Here is a 16,815-nt window from a genome sequence, read left to right as displayed (position 1 = left end):
TGTTGCTGTGAGTGGGCTTTCAATCCTCCTGAAGAAGAAAGATATTGAATCTACACTGTCTTCATATTCTAAGACTAGAATGTTAGTTCCTTGGGAGTTCTTCATTCCACTGGACAAATGTCCTCTGCTGATGCCTCAGTTTCACTTGAAGATTTTAAAAGCTTTGAGGGCAAGTTTAAGAGACTTAACTAAGTAAATTATAATATTATTCATAAATTAAACATTTCCATGCATTTATTTTAATAAAACACTGGAGCTTACAAAAGCAGTCTCCTCAGGGACATTCACAGTTTGCCTTAGAAGTAATGGGGACCACTAAACACTATTAAGCTGAGGAGTGAAAGAATCAGGTTGCCTTTTTAAAAGATCCATTCAGCTGCAAGTTTGAGAAGGGATTGTTGCAGTCACAAGGATGCTGAAGTGGAGTTAAGCAAGACTGGAGACAAAAGGGACACCTAATGTTAACTATTATGCATATTGAAGAAGACCTACTACGAATGAGATGCAGCAAAGTGAACAGATTCAAGAGATCTATGGTGCATGCTGATTAGTTGGATATGAAAGCCTATATAAAGGAAAGGAAGAGATAAATATTAGCCTCAAGTTTTCTGTCTTTGGCCTCTGGTGGATAGTGGTACTATTTGCTGAGATAAGAAACAATAAAAGTTACACAACTTTAAGATGAGATGATGACTTCTGTGTTGGATGTATTGGCTTTGAGATATCAGTGAGCCATCCAAGGGAAGGTGCAGTGGGATCTACAGTTCTGGTGCTCAAGAGAAAGGTCTGCTCTGCAGATAGAACTGTGGAAATCATTAGTACAGAGTTGCAAATGAAACTATTAGGTGAATGACATGACTCAAAGAGAGTCTTGTGGAGTGAGAAGAGAATATGGCCTATGGGAGATTCTGAAAAATACAAATATTCAAGAGACGAGGAGGAAACACAGGAAACATAAGGAAGATGGGACAAAAGCTGGAACACATGAGGCTGAAGGAGGAGAACACCTTAGGAAACAGAATGTTCAACTGCACAAACTTTTTTTTTTTTTTAAATATACTTTAAGTTCTAGGGTACATGTGCACAACGTGCAGGTTTGTTACATAGGTATACATGTGCCATGTTGGTTTGCTGCACCCATTAACTCGTCATTTACATTAGGTATTCCTCCTAATGCTATCCCTCTCCCATTCCCCCACCCCGCAACAGACCCAAGTGTTGACATTCCCTGCCCTGTGTCCAAGTGTTTTCATTGTTCAGTTCCCACCTATGAGTGAGAACATGCGATGTTTGGTTTTCTGTTTATGATAGTTTGCTCAGAATGACGGTTTCCAGCTTCATCCATACCCCTATACAAAGGAGATGAACTCATCCTTTTTTATAGCTGCATAGTATTCCATGGTGTATATATGTCCCAACTCAAATGTTCACAAACATTTTAGAGAAGCCAAAGACTGAAAATTGTTCATGGGTTTTAGCAGCACAGAGGTATTTGTCAAAAATCAGTATGATGAGGACAGAAGCCAGATTGATTAGGTAGAGAAACAAAAGGAAATAAAGCAGCAATAGTGAATATCACTAAATCTTTGAAGAGATTTACCCAGGAAGGGTAGAAGACAGGAAGCGGGACCAGGTATCTATGGAGGAGATTTTTAAATATTAAAGAAACAAACAGCATTTTAAAAAAGTTAATATCAATGAGTTTAGTAGGCAGGGATCTGTTGACAATTTGAGAAAGATAAAAACATCTAAGAAAAAATGTCCAAATAAGTAGAGGAGGTTGATATCCATGTACACAGTGAGTGATCTGCCTTGAAAATGTTGAAAAACAACTTTTCCATTGTGATGAGAATAAATAAGAAAAAGATGAATCTACATATTGGCAAGTGCATTGGTTCTCCTGAGAATGAGAAGGCAACACAATCTGGTGAGAATGCAGGGTAGAGGTGGTGGAGAAAAGATTGGATAGCATTGTGGAAAATGATAAAAAGAGCTGATTGGGGAAACATAGATTTTTAATATAGCACTGAGTAACTAGTCAAATCTGGAGACTACTGGCTTATAGTAACATCCTTTCTAGGCTTAAGAGACTTTTCTCCAGCAACTGTTAAAAAGCCCAGAATAGCTTAGAAAAGTTTAACAGTTGGATTGATTCAAAATCCAGTTTTCTTGGGAGGAGGTGGCCATCAGAAGAAAAACAGGGCAAGAAAGTTCACGATATTGTCCAGACACTGTATGAAATCATGAATCATGAACTCTAAGGGAGAATGAAGTATGAAAGGAAAGGGAAGAAAAGGAATGAAAGGGGTTACAGATAAGGAGAAAACATAGAAACCAAAGGATTGAAGGTATCAGAGAAGCTGAAAAACAAAACGTAGTGATAAAGAGTTGGAAACATTGAAGTTGGTGGTTAGAAAGTAGGTGGTTTGGGCTGGGCGCGGAGGCTCATGCCTGTAATCCCAGCATTTTGGGAGGCCGAGGCAGGTGGATCATCTGAGGTCGGGAGTTCGAGACCAGCCTGACCAATATGGAGAAACCCCATCTCTACTGAAAATACAAAATTAGCCAGGTGTGGTGGCACATGCCTGTAATCCCAGCTACTCGGGAGGCAGAGGCAGGAGAATTGCTTGAACCTGGGAGGCGGAGTTTGAGGTGAGCCAAGATTGTACCATTGCACTTCAGCCTGGGCGACAAGAGCAAAACTCCATCTCAAAAAAAAAAAAAGTAGGTGGTTTGATTTCACAATTTTAAAGTAAAAATTTCCAACATGAGCATGGGTGATTGTCATGGGGAGTGGCGGTGAACCTCGTTGAAATTGAGGAAGTTGCTGAACTGAGATATTAGAGTGTTGAATAAATTGCCCTTGTGAACACTGAACTAAAGCAGGGCTAGAGACAAAAAGGAAATCTGAAAAACAGTGAATGAGAGGAACGAAGAAGTTGGTAGATGACAGCAGAGAGGACAGAGGTAAGTGCGTGCTAATACCATGACCATCAGTTTAGTTAGTGTAAGTGTTGCATGTGAGCGATTTAGACCTATATTAGGGAGAGTCTGTGGTCTCACAATAATTTCCTACTTGTTCTCTAGTGTCTTTTTTAGACTGTATTTTAAAGTGTTGAGTTTTTTAAAAGTATGTTGGCATTATCTCACCAGATTTATTTCTGATCTGTTGTATACCAGTGAATAGGTCACTGAAGGCAAAAAAAAAAAAAAAAAAAAAAAAAAAAAAAAAATCAAATATTTATCTGATCTCTACTGTGATGATTATTATGCAGGATTAAAACATAACAAGATACAGTTCAGTCTTTGAAATATTTGCAATATAATAGAGAAGCTTATTTGATGAAGATAGGGATAACATAATGTTATCACATGCTCACTATATGAGAGGGCTGACCTGGAAGGGTTCGGGACGGCATGAGGTGGGTGATTGGATTGTGGATTGTTTAGGGAAGCAAGCACCACTTATGGAAAGAAACAAAAGTATTCCAAACAGAAGATGACTAAAAACTCTCTTCCAATGCTATCTGGGACCTGTCTAACCTGTCCTATATGATACTCTAAGTGACAGCAATGTGCGCTTTAGAAAGTGCAGGTGAAGATGCAGTTGCACTTCAGTAATCACCTCCCATCTACAAACAAACCACACGAGGGTTGCAGGAGCTAATGCAAATTTCCCATTTGTATGATTACAGCTGCTGCAGGAGGGGTACAATTCAGGAAACTCCTTAGTGGATCTTGATACCTGGCTGAAGTGGAATTTTTGACACCATTTTTGAAAGGATCTGGTGCTTATTCTGCTAAGCAATGGGTTTCAGATTTTGAACCAGCAGCAGGACTCCTTAAGACCCAGGCTGATGTTCTGAGAGCATGTGCCCCGTTAACTGATATGGAAGCTCCTATGATTGCAAGACCCTGTGTGAGGCTGCTTGTAGAGCCCCAAGATAAATATGGTTCCATGACTGCTCCTCTGATGCCTATTTCCAGTCCCATATGGGTCACTAAATGGTATGATCTGGGTCTGAACCAAACAGACCCAGACAATGACATGACCACAGTTAATATTCCATATTTATGCCAAAATATTCTAATGTGTTAGACCAGGAAAAAAAAAAAAAAAAAGAAAAATCAAGCCTTATTTAACACTGTGATGAGAATCCATATGGTGTGTCAAACAGACAAGAATTGGTTTGAATCACGAGCTACCAGCTACCACCTACATAATACTGAGTAGTACACACCTCATTTCCTCATCAATGAAATGGGCATAATAGAATAACTGACTCATTAACAGTTGTGAGGATTGAATGAGGTGCTCTAAAGGGTTTTTTTTGCGCATTACTTACCATACAGGAGGAAGGAACTATACATGATAACCATCATTATTTTGGAAGGACACATACCTAGTTGGAAAAAGTAGGCATGGAATCAGCCACTTGGGTTCAAATCCAGGCACTCTCATGGTAGTAAAACATTTGAGTCTGTTTTTGCCGAGGAGAAATGAAAGTAGTCAAACTTATTCTATGGGTTGTACAATTATTGAATTAAATGAGAAGGTAACTGGCTCTTAGTAGGTATGTAAGACAGAGGAAACTAGTATTTATTTCATTTATTTTGCATAACTTGGTGGATCAGTGTTATGAAGAGAGTCACTACTGTTAGAGGCTACCTTCCTCACCTTTAACATAGGGAATGTGAGATTTGATGACTTCTAAGGTAGTTTACAGCCTCTAAATCTTTACAAACACATTTAAGGATTTTTAAGGAATTTGGTGAATTAAAGAATCCTAGCATAACTAAAAAATACCTTCTGACTGACAGTTTTCTGGACATTCTGCCTTACCTAAAGTGGTAAATTAAAGAGTGACTGATGGAGAAATATATTTCTTTTTCATCCCTGCTTAGTTAAAGCCCCTTATTTGATTTGTTTTGATATTGTTGCCTTTTATTATTTTCCAGAGTTATTTCTACCCCCTCCTTTCTCCAAAATGAAATAATTACTCAAAAGTTAATTCCGTGTTTGGTGTCACTAGTGAACAATTTAGTTTGTTAGTTTAGAACTGCAATAAAGTCTCTGTAAAGATAAAAATAAAATTTGAAAATCCATCATTGAAAATAATTGATTTTGTGCTTCAAAACATGACAGTTCTGCAAAGGAATATGATGATAATTTACTTTCTGTCACTTCCAAAGTTAACTGAAGGGAGAAAAACACACACAAAAAAACATTTTTCTAACAGGCAAACAGGCAAATTATGGACAAAACTGCAGGGCAGAGGGATAAAAAGAAAAAAAGAAATCTTAAAAAAGCTGAGCTTCCAATCACCTCCCACCAGTCTCTGTGAAGGATGACTTCAGTCCCTTTCTTAACTAATTCTGTCACTGTAAAATCCTACAGTCATTCTTCCACACATAAAGGACAAATAAGCTCAAGAGGAGGATCTAGATGCTTTCAGTTTTAACTATTCACCAATGGTGGAAAAGGCAGAATGCCTAAGCTATGTCTTCGTGGCCAATAGGATAGCTCTGTATCTCTCACATGACTCACTGCCCCTGTCTTTCACATGGGCTGTAATTTAGTTCAATTCAGAACTGCAGATAGTACAGCTTCCACAGGAGCAAGGGATGTCTGAGCACAAGTGGCTGAGTTCCGAGTGACTTTATGAAGCACTTTCTACCTTCCTCTCCGGCATGAAAACAGGGATTCTGCACCTGCATCATGGACAGTCTGGCAAAAGCCTCTGCTCTGCCTCGGGGGACAAGAAACTACAGCAAATAACCGTTTTGAAATTGTAAGTATACCTTCCTTTCCGTCAAGTGTACTGATTAAAATAGTTTTATGTCATAAACATCCAATATTCGAAGATTTCTTGAGGGTACTCTTTTATGTGTATACTGAAGGGTATTCAGCTGGCAGGAAAATATTCCAGGGACAATTGTTGCATACTTTATTCTGTGAAGGATAAAGAATTAAAAATAAAAGTCAGGCGTTCCAAAGAGTAGCTGTAGGAGGCTGTGCGTCGGAACATCGCTCTAGTGTGCTGCTTTGTTCATAAGAAAAAATGAAGGCACACGCATATGTACTTAGTTCACTTCTTTTTGCTTTTTATGTCTAATCAGATTTGCTCTGTCCCCAAGAAAAATAAAAGGCAAACTTTGCTGACTCCACTGACAAGGGCACCATAGACTTTCCACACATCTGACAGTTATTATAATTAGCTATGAAAGACTGCAAAGACACTTGGGGGCAAATAGCTCTTAAATTCTGAACAATGGCTTCAAGCCAGGGCTTTCTTTATATGTTTTTTTAACCACCACTGTTAATTTGATAATAAGGATAGAAACTGAACTGGTTTCGGTGTTGTAGTCCACACAATGTGAAATAAAGTCCGGGCAGAAGTGAAGGCGACTGAAAGTGGCCAGTGTGAAGAGAGAAGGAAAAGACAGCTTTCTGTCTTAGGATCCAGCCTTCCATGGATAAAGATTTTTTTTTTTTTTTTTTTGAAATTCCTAATAGGGTGGAGTGAGGATGTGGGGGTGGGGAGGAAGCATGCGGAAGCTTCTTTATAGAAGAATGCTTGAAGAATAAAATAATTTGGCATTTCTTCTTGCTAGCAAGCAAAAGATATAATTAGCATCTAAGTTCCTTACATTCATAATAAGGTTTTTTGATGGAGTTTCAAACAGAAGCAACATACAATGCAGTTTTAAAATGTATAAAATAATTGGAAACAAATGGATAGAATGTTGCTGTATTACTGCTTTCTTTTTATATTCAGCTAGAGTAATCTAGCAATGCATTATGCCTTTACTTCTAGAATTATCCACATCCTTAAAAAGTTATAAGCTAAGTCTTACAAGAAATTAAAAGGCAAATCACACCAGCGTGATTATGACTGATGGAGATTTTGAATGACAAAGCCTCCAACAAAAAGAGTTTGTGAAAAACATTGTCCTCCTCATTTTTAAAAGAGAATATTAACTCCATCAATTATTGAAAGGAATTATTCAAAGGCTCCAGACATAACTAATTATGGCTTAAAGAGAGCTGCCAGAGCAGAGCCTGTGTTCTAATTATAAAAGTCCAAGACGTTAGGATTCATTTTCTTAAGGAGGACTTGAAAATAAATACAAATTTTCACATAATCTTATAAAAATACACCATTTTTTTTCTTTGTCTGCTCTCATGTTATCTACACCTCCCCCACCGCCGCCCACTGTGTGCTGAGACACCTGAAGGCTAGACATAATGATCAACAGAGCTCCAGCCTGTCTGGACTCCAGCCAGATTTTTTTCCCCTTCTACAATCAAGGAGCTTGCACGCAATGCATGCCGAGCCTATTCCACTGCTATGTGCAGATCCGGGATGGAAGTCTTACACATACTGCGGAAAGATTAAAGACAACAATATCCCCTTTCTCTTACCCTAGACAGCCTCAATTTTTAACCCTTTCATTACCTTTGAAACCAAGACGTCTTACCCATTCAAAGGCAGGTCTCAAGGGACTTTGCAACTCCCACACCATATCATACAGATGCACATGCCTCCTTTGGTGTAGAAATCACATCTCAACAGATCCTATCAGAATATTTTAGGACTAATACTGTGCTAACTAAACATAACGTAATTTGTTTGTGTGGGGAATGCATTTTTGAATGAACTTACGCTGCATGAAATCTGGAACAAGTCAAAGGTCTGTCGAAAGATTCTTGCAAACCTTGCAGAAGGTTACATACCATTTCTGATGATGCTGTTCTCTAAGCATCTCTCTCGCTCTCTCTCTCTCTCTCACACACACACACACACATACACACACGCTCTCTTTTCTCTTTCTCTATCTCAAGATACACACACTCAATCAGGAAATTATATCATTGTATCACAGAGAAATCCAGGTTAGCTGTTGATGTCATCATATATAAAATTTTGCCTTTGTGGGCAACATTTTCAATCACCTAATCGCTAATGTATGTTGGGTGTGTGCCCATAGGAAGTTCACGTGCTCGTGGGGTTAACCGACACCCACAGGAAAGGACTATTTTATTTGCAGCTATCTTTCTTTTGAAGATGTGTTTATGGGGCAGGATGGGTATGTTTATCAAGATATATGTAGTCAGAGTTTCCTGGTTCTAGGAAGCCTTATTAATATGCCGTTTGAACATTTGAAAGGCGGCTGAATTTCAATGATATAAATAGGATGTAAAAATGGTGAGCATTTTGAAATCCAGTTGGATAACAATGCTACAATATTGCAATTTATTATGACTTGGTGTTTTTAATTTGCCACTGAACATTTTGTAACAATTAAATCCTTTTTACTTTTAACTTATTTTTTAAGGAGAGAATAATTTTATACCAAAGATTTAGAAGTAATGCTCTCTTGTGTGCTTTAATAAGGGTATATCTCTGGATTAGATAATAGTTGAATTAACTTTTGGGTGAGCTAGTACAGTGTATTTATTTTCAAGTCTGTTTTATGGGCCTTACACTGTTTAGTTAGTCACCAAACATGTGCTCAGATTTTTATTAATGCACAGATATAAGTACATTATTTTATTTCACGCAAATAAAGTTTAATACTTTTACCAAAACATATTGCCAGATTTGAGATGTAGATATAGAACAACTCTGTATACATACTACCCGTTAACTACCAAGTTTTGATATATAATTTAAATTAATATTCATTAGAATAGAATGACTGCTATACTTACCAGTTTTTACATACCACGTATCTGATACATAATTTTTAAAATTTTGGAATTTGCTCTTAATACTTCTTCATTCTTGCATACTAAAAAGCGATTAATCTGAAAGGATTTTCAAAGCATATATGTATAAACAGCACTACGTATATGTCAACAAATTAATAAGATTCATTTTGCCAATGTATTGTGTGATTGTTTTAAAACAAATGAAAAAATGTTTGTTCTTTTGCTGCTTTCATGTTACTATTGTTAAGAAAAGTATATAGCTAAAGAGTTGACACATTTTGTACTTAGAGAAAACAAGCTACACAAGTTAGATGACATTCTATGGGGTAAGACTCCACTAAGAACTAATAAATAACTTCTTTAAGAAATTCTTGGCCTGAATCTATAATTTTACATAAATAGTTCTTCCAACATATAGTGGAAGATTGATGATTAATTATACAATTTCTTTATCAAAGATTAAAATGAGCAAATAGTTGTGTTTAAATTTTACCTACTTTCCAAAAACAATACATGGCATTGCCCATTGGGGATACAGGTTACTGAAAAGGCATCTTTCAAAGACAAGAAGATAATGGACTTGATTGAAATAGTTGAACTACGTAACGCCAATTCAAGAACAAATGGGTTTTCAGAGCATAACGGAGAAAGAACAATTTACTATAGTACAGTTTATTCTTCTTACACAATGGCAATGATTTATTTGAAATGGCAGAACAAACATAGTAGATACACAAAAACAACCAATGGGTATTTTATGTCAAGGATATGTCAAGAGTCTTTTGTTTCATATATTAGAATATCCTTAATCCAATTATTTATTTGAAGACTTAGCTTAAATCTACATCCTTGTTTAGCATGTGTTGGTATTAAGATCACGTATGTCTCTTACATGCATGTAGCATATTTAGTATACGTATATATAATGTCTTTGAATATAGTCTTCTGACCCCAAATAATTGTTGTCACTTTATTATAAGAGTTCTTGAAGACTGCTAATGTATTTCAATACACTAAAATTCAGATTGCAACATCAACTAGCTATACCACCAGAAGGGCATTATCAGATATTGGATGAGTTAATGTATTGATGTTATAATTACCACAAATACCTCATATCAAAAAAGAATATCAAAAGATATGACTCTAATGTGACAAACAGTGTAAAATGTGGTTTTTAAAACCATCTCTGTTTCTTACTACCGTGAAAATGATTTGTAAAAGAAGACTCAACAGTTATAATTTCTCTTCATGAAAAGAGAATTTTCTTTTTAACTTAGCCTTTAGGCATAGGGCCTGAAATGATTGTGAGTAGATACCTGAGCACTGTGCAGAGAATGCACAGGAGCCTCAAGTTGCGATGAGACAACAAGGGAAACTGGTTTGTCTGCTTTACGTTTCAAATTTTATTCTTGCAATCCTACATGAAGACAATACTCAAAATTAATTTGAGTGAAAACTATCAAAGTTATTTTCTCAGTTTTCAAAAGATCCACTGTCTTGTTGACACTCTATGAAGGAAAAGTGTTCTAAAAATGATTGAATATTCTACTGAGTGAAACTCGGTCAAGCTCAGTGAGGCGCTGGGGTCAAATGGGCTCATGAATCACAGATAGGAAATGAACTGTGTATTGCATATTTGAAAGTTTAAAAAGAAACATTTGGGATATTTTACCGTAAACAGATTTTGGTTTAATTTCTGGCACATCTTTTTAAACATTAAGCCTGCAGTTCAGCTGAAATAACTTTTTATATGTATAGCTAAGACCAGATGGCCACGTGCTCCTTTCTTATTTAGATGAGACTTTTCCTTTCAATAACATCTTTCTTCCTGACCTGCTTAAAAATTCCAGCGAATGAAATCAGCACAGGATTTTCAATTCTAATTGACCATGTGCAGAGGAAGGGCCAGTAGAGAAATCAGTAGAGGCATTGTGAGGCTCACTGCCTCAGTTTTGTCTTTGTGTTTTGCCCTTACAAACCAATCTAGACTAATCAAAAGCATTTAATTTTTATTAATATTAATATAGCTGCAAGATTCATCCTCAATGAAAATTATTTGAGTTGGCTATTTCTATCATTTTATCACAAGTAATTTTTTAAAGTGATTATTCGCTTACACAGTTTCAACTGTCTAGTAAGCACTTTAGTGGTTAAAAGATAAAATATTGGTTGTATTAAGATGAAAGAATGATTGTACTAAATTATTTTTCTTGTTATTTAAAAAAACATTATTTTTGAAAGATACATATGCTTTTTAAATTTACCACGAAAATATTCACTATATAATATTCTTAGTTCATTATCTCCATAGTCATTTTATAAAGAAAATATGTAAATTTTATTTGAACTTGGACCAGTAAAAAAAAAAATCAAGAATAGAAGGTGATCTCCATATTCAGTATAGCTCAGCGAATTACGTATGTATTAAAAATGGGCATCTAAGTTCCCATACTTTTTTCTTTTTGACAAATTCTTGACTCAAATAAATATCTTTATAATTTATTTATTACTGCAAATAGTCAAAGATTTTTTTAAAAAAAATTTATTATTTGAATGGTGAAAATATTAGATGAAAACAAATTATCCAGACATATTGACACTCGTTTGCCTAATAAAGATAGAAAAAACCTTAAACCAAAGGTGTATATTTAAAAAATACATGATAGAGATAAGAAAAACTCCAAATTAATTATCAGGGTTATTGAGGGGGCCTCACAGCAACACTCTATCTGATTTGGTGTTCTTTGCTGATTCTTCTTCAGGTACCTTGTATCTCAAGCAAATCTATTAGTTGTCCAAAAGTATGTGCTGCCTAATCATCAAAAGCCATGTTTTTTCAATTGTTTGAAAAATGCAAGTCTTATGAAAGATAAGATCAGTTAGAATTTTTTAAAATCAAAATTTCAGAGAAAACCGAACTGTATTTGTTCATGGGATTCACAAATAGAAAAGGAACGTTCTAAGCCACCAAAATATGAAGCAAATTCTTTATGAACATGTAAAATTTAAATATCTGAGATCATCTTTTTTATATATATGTATGTGTATATATATTCATTCTATATAGAGAGAATATATATATTATATATATGTTCTGTGAATCAATTTGTGCTTCCAAAATATAAGAATTTTCCAATATTTGATGATTTTACCATCAATTTAGGTGTAAAAACCCAAAATTTCAGAGAAAACCGAACTGTATTTGTTCATGGGATTCACAAATAGAAAAGAAAATATTTTTTTCTTTTCCTACCTCAAATAAAAACAATATTTTTAGAAGCTTAAAACATCAAGCAAAGTATACACGAAAAAACCCAAGCATAAAAGTGTTACATTATACATATTTCCAGCTTTGCTTTACTTTTAAAACTATACATTTTAATAGTGCTGAATCTAACTGTGTTGGTCAGAGGTAATGGATAATAGGATCTTGGGAAAAAAATAGCAAAATTACACTGGTGTTATAATTTCAGATGGTTGATGCTAAGATGTTCTGAACAGATAGGTTTAAATAAGGAATAGAACTCTGAGCTACTCCCATTTTTCTCCTTTTCCGTGTTACTCTGGAAAAATTGGTCTTGATTCTGCAAGATTGTAGATAATCAAAAATGTTACTTAAAATAAGAAATACTTTCCAGTTATCTTTGAAATAAGTTTTGGTACTTTTATTTGTGTGGGGTCATGGTTGAGATTCACTGCTCTGTTTTCATGTATCCTGATTCTGTAGGCGAACAGAGCATTAAAAAATAGGGTCAGTTAGGGAAGCTTTGCAATTGTGCAAAATGTCTGCCCTTTGCTATATCCTCTTTCCTGTTCTAAGACTGTGACAATCAGGAACAGGAATCCTTGAGAAACCCAGGCCTCTTTTAACTCTCCAGGGACACTACTTCTATCTGTTTTCATGCTCCTTCTAAAGGATCCTCCTTCAGACTATAGCACACTTCTGAACTTCCACCCAGTTTGCTACATTCCCAGTTATTTCTGCTTAGTTATGACTTTGCCTCACCCTCAATGGTGCTGTTTATGTTTCACAGGCAGAGCTGTCTTCTTAAATCTTTGTTTTAAAATGTTATATTTTTAACTCTAAGGGAAACGGGGTTAACAGGGTAGACATGACATCAAAAGGATACATGTAGGGACAGACGCAGATGTCTTTGGCATTCTGAAAATCTGCAGTGTAGTAGACAGAATCACGCGATTACACTGAATTTGATTGGGCAGCTCTCACTTCTGGTTCACGAAGTGTGCCCACTTCAGAGTGGAAGGCTTCTCTCAACTAATGCACTTGAAGTAGATGCTCGACTCATTCTTGTGGTTTAAACTTGATTCGGTATATTTCCTGTAGGGAAATTACTGTTTTAACTTAAAGGAACTAACTTCTCCTTCAGCACATGTTGCACTAGAAAAATAAAACACAAGTATGAAAAGAGGAGACTATGTCAATAAGAATATCAGGGTGTAAACTGTATCAAATAATTTGAAATTAGGAGAGTGTGTCAAAAATTGGTTACAGACATTTTTATTGTACCTACGAATTATCAAGAAAACCTCATGAAAATGCAACCACTGTGTGATGGGAAACCAGAGGTAAAAATTCCTCATAAAGTTTTAAGTATTAATCTAATTTTATTGCTTTAAAAACATTTATATAGGAGATATAATTCACTGATTTGTATAATTGTTTGATTGGCTTGTTACTATTAGTTATCTATCAGGACAGTACTCAAAATATGTTGGGAGAAAATGAAACACTCTGTCACTACTCTGGTTATTATGAACCACTTTACAAAGTGCCTCTTGCCCTGAAAAGAGTTAACGATTTAAGCTGACAACAGTGCCTATGAAGAAATTCATTCTTTGGTTAGTCTGAGGACAGAAAGGGGTTAATTTTTCAAATCTTTGTGAAGGGGGTAGTGGGGGGAAACTGGAAGATAAAAAACCAAACCAAAGACTAAGCTGTTAGTAATTTGGTTGTATTTATGGATTATACTACATGTTGAAAAGAGGAAAATCAGAGCTGTAAGATGACGCTGCAGGGGTCGTCTGGACTTTTCACTGAGTCTAAAGTCTATTTAGTCAATGCTTATTAAGGCCTGGTTTTGACCTTTGCCCTTCTCACTCCTCCCTGTTCCAGGTGCAACATTTTTGGAAGTGCTTGACCATTATTAGACACTATGTGCAAACTTTAAATTGTGAACGGAGTGTGTTGAACATAGCAAATAATCCAGTAGTTATGATGCTCACATTTTTATTAAAAAGTGTAAAAACTCAGTAAACTTAGATTTGTTTCCTTTTATAATTAATAACAGTGCATATTGCTCTTCTTCAAGATATAACTAAGGCTATTCAAGTGCAACTTACATTTAAACCAGACTAGCACATTTGTTGTTAGAATGAATTCTTGTAAGAATATATCTAAAATAGTGATTTCTATTTAAGCTACTTTGAGGGGGACATAGAAAACTTTATATAATTATTTCCTCTATGTTTTCACATATACACTTTTAGTAATAAATAAAGCTCTTCTATTCCAGGCTTATATTTGTTTAAAGGATTAATTTAAACAAATATAAATTTGTTTAAATATAAATATAAATATAATTAAAGGATTAATTAAAATTATAAACTAAGAGATGAATACACAAACTAGTGCTTTTAGTAGACAGTTTTTACTACAACATTTTGTAAAATATATTTATGTATTTACATGGTGTTGGATAAATATAAATGAAAATCCATTTATACATACTAATTAATAGATATTTTTAACAAACCAACCATGTATCTGCCTCTAAAATCTAATGTCATTATAGATAACATGCATAAAACATATAAAATAACTCAATATTAACTATATAAACATAAAAAAGGGAAATAAAGTTAGGCAAGTATTGGATTACATTAAAAACATTTAGAATTTTATTTTACTTTTCTGCTGAATGCTTTGTTTAGCAAAGAATTATCCACATTACATAAATTCATGTATTTTAAATACATGCTTTTGAATTGTGAAGACAATAAAATATCTAACTTGAGGAAAAGGTTGGTTTTAAAATCTCACTGGAGAAATAATATATAAACATTTCTTTTAGCTTGAATTTTAAAAGGTAGAAAAAACTTTATTTTACATTTTGAAATATCTTAAACTACACAGAAAAGTAAAAGCAATGTAATATACATATGCATATTTCCACCACCAAGATTTACAATTTATAATATTTTGCTATACTTACCCCCAAATTATTAAGAAAAGAATTATTTATACACAATCGAAGACTCCCATCCTCATTTCATATCCTGATTTCCCTCTGGCTATGGAAGTAATCACTGTCTCATAGTTTGCAGCTTGTCTTTCATGTGTCTATTTTCACACTTTAATCACCTACATATCAGAAACAATCAAAAGAATAAGGTCTCAAATATAAAATTCCTAACTAGTTTTTAAATTTGTCTTTAAGTTATTGAAATGTTTCAAATAAGTATATTCATCGGATACTGTACTTATTAATAGATTTTTAGTTTAAAACCATAACGTTGATTGAAGATTTAAAGTAAAAGATCTTTCCACCTGCTTCAACTAACTTTCATGGTTGCAGAAATTGAGAAAATATGCCTCATGCCTTTCTTTTATTCAAATTCTTTGGAATTAAGTCTTACATTCTAGCTATTTTTATGTTACATAAGGAATTGGTAATATGGTTAAAATATTATTCTTTAACATTATTTCTGTTTCTCCCATTTTATTGTTTTCATAAAGAAGCATGTATTACAGTTAGCTTCATGCATTAATTTTCATATGCCACACTCTCAAAGAGTTTTGTAAGGTGCTTATTGTAAAATGTTCTAAGAATCCATAAGAATTGTCTTTTGTTTGCCAAGAAAATAGCACCAATATCATAGTTAAAGAAAGAGCATTGACAGTAAGGTTGCTTTTTGGAACTAGATTTTCCTTTAAAAGGGGCAAACGCAATTCTGAACAAATGTACTGAAACCAAGATCCTTATTTGAATACAGTATTACTGCAGATTTACATGAACCATGTGGTAATGCATTGCCATACAAACCTCTAATGCTCTGTCTCTGCCACGGCATGAGAGTAGAAATCTGCATCAGCACCTTTCCTATCATGTATGATCCTAAACATAATCTATAGACAAAAAACTTCAGAGGTACATAAAGGTGAGTTTAAATGATTTCCCCCCTCATTAATTCAATTATCTAGGTAGCAATATATCAAGAAATACCTATAGTCAATTTAAAACTTTAGTCAAGATCTCAATGCCTAAAAGATGTAAGCAACTATACTACCTTTCTGAGATATTTGAGATTGCTATCCACCTAAACTATCTTCAACTCACATTTATTAACTGCGAGTTATTTCAAAATTGGACAATTAGTATCCACTAGTAAATATTTACTCCAGACAATGTTTGGGCTTACATGGTCTAAAGATGAAGACAGGTGAATATGAAAGACTCTGTTTTTTTCTCAGGTTCAGAGAGAGTATGTTATAGCCCTCAATAAATGTGACTCCTGACTTTTTACACTAGATATACATAAAAAATGCTGATACAATGATTGCAGCCATACCATTTCTCAAAAGAACATATTATGACTATACAATAATATATTTAAAATTCTTTATTCTGTAAGTTTTGTATACCAAGTCATTTATTCAAAAACATCACATTTTTGCTATAAAATACATTCAAGAATATGGAAAGCTGCTTTTTAAAGGCTCTCATCTTATACTTTGGCCAAAAGAACTTGAAATATATTTACTAAATATTTATTAATTTTTTTCTTTTTCTTGGACATTTGTATCTTTATTAGACTTAAAAGCTACCAATATTCTTTCCTCGAGATAATTACACAGTTAGTGTCTATTATTTCGGTCTTTTTTGTTTTCTTTTCCGCAATTCTGGTCAATTAATTAATTGTCTTTCAGAATACCTATATCTGTTTCTCATGGTAAAATAGCAAACAGGAAAAGCACTGGGTAAGGAGTCAGAAGACATGTTATTCAACAGCTGGGTGGCTCTCTGTGGACCTCATTTTCCTTATCAGTAATTTAGAGATGTAGGGCTGGTGGATCT

At 34.5% G+C, this 16,815-nt stretch overlaps 1 long non-coding RNA gene across 1 annotated transcript in view; it reads left to right on the top strand.

Annotated features, from left to right (window-relative positions):
• The first annotated feature begins 5,588 nt into the window (after positions 1-5,588).
• LOC115897374 overlaps positions 5,589-16,815 on the top strand; it is a 42,048-nt gene continuing 30,821 nt past the window's right edge. Inside the window, exon 1 of the long non-coding RNA XR_004057164.1 lies at positions 5,589-5,792. This is a non-coding gene — a long non-coding RNA (uncharacterized LOC115897374). The remainder of the gene's footprint in view (positions 5,793-16,815) is intronic.

This window comes from Rhinopithecus roxellana, chromosome 1, assembly GCF_007565055.1.
Source record: "Rhinopithecus roxellana isolate Shanxi Qingling chromosome 1, ASM756505v1, whole genome shotgun sequence".
In the NCBI taxonomy this organism is placed as follows: Eukaryota; Metazoa; Chordata; class Mammalia; order Primates; family Cercopithecidae; genus Rhinopithecus; species Rhinopithecus roxellana.
This window is presented reverse-complemented; position numbering and strand designations above follow the sequence as displayed.